This window comes from Haplochromis burtoni, unplaced genomic scaffold, assembly GCF_018398535.1.
Source record: "Haplochromis burtoni strain Fernald_Lab_line unplaced genomic scaffold, NCSU_Asbu1 Contig_2436, whole genome shotgun sequence".
Lineage (NCBI taxonomy): Eukaryota > Metazoa > Chordata > Actinopteri > Cichliformes > Cichlidae > Haplochromis > Haplochromis burtoni.
In genome coordinates, this window is record NW_024584797.1 from 11,542 (window position 1) to 12,547 (window position 1,006).

At 34.6% G+C, this 1,006-nt stretch overlaps 1 long non-coding RNA gene across 1 annotated transcript; it reads right to left on the reverse strand.

Moving 5' to 3' along the window:
- Window positions 1-6: 6 nt before the first annotated feature.
- LOC121813751 lies at window positions 7-794 on the reverse strand. The gene is made up of 3 exons (XR_006053854.1): window positions 674-794; window positions 464-522; window positions 7-358 (listed from the first exon to the last, which is right to left on the reverse strand). It is a non-coding gene; the product is annotated as an uncharacterized LOC121813751 (long non-coding RNA).
- Window positions 795-1,006: the final 212 nt, after the last annotated feature.

Consider the following 1,006-nt stretch of genomic DNA (forward strand, 5'->3'; position numbering starts at 1 on the left):
GGGGAGGTGTTTTGTAAACTATTGTTTGAAGTTTGTCAATAAAAGGCAGCGAGAGGAGGCCATCATCGGGGTCATTGTCGTGTGCTGGACATAGATGAGAGGCCTCCCTTGCGCAAGTAATGGATCGATCGACTGTCTTGTTTTCTTCATGATGAATAAGTCTCTAGAATTAGCGGGGTTTGTGGAAACACAGACCCAACACAAGCTTTGCTTAAGCATCACTTTTTCCACACTCAAAAGCTCTGACGTCAGAGTAAATACAAATTGCATCTGTTGCTCTTTCATCCCTTCTCTCTGCGCTGCAAGTGTTTCTCTTGGCAAAAGTTGGTGCCGCATAAGCCAATGAGTCCTCAAGTCTCTGAGAAAAAAATAAAAATCAACTTGTGTGCACATCTGTAGACTATCACTCATAAAAGTTAAAGTATTTTTTTTCTGTCAGGCTGTTTATTGCAAAATTTCTTACTTGCTGAATTTGCTGTTCTTCACTAGTTGTTTCTGTATTTGTTTTTACAGAAAAAGCAGCTGAAAAAAAAAACAATTTAAAAAACAGTAAATAACTGTATAGTGATCAGAAACAAATGTTTCACTGTATTTTGCTTTACAAATGAGTAGCAGCTAATAGGACGTTACTGAATATAATTTGAGAAATCAAAACTGAAGTAACTCTTCTTACCCGAGGTTTTGTTTTTTTCTTTGATGGTATAAATGAGGAAGGCTATAACAACCAGGCTTATGCTGAGAGCAACACATAGCAGAAAGACAATGGTGTTGGTCTTCTGCAAATCCCAATGATGGACAACTGAAAGTATGTTGAAAAAAGCTCTTATTTAATGTGAAGTAATAGTGAAATGCAATACTATTTATAATTTATACATTTAAATTCATTTTAATTAGTATTTGTTGACATTCACTTAATTGTTCTATAGTCAATATTGACTAAAATATGAACAATAATTTATAGAAAAATACTTACCTTCAATATCGAGTTTTGTTCCATTTCCAAACA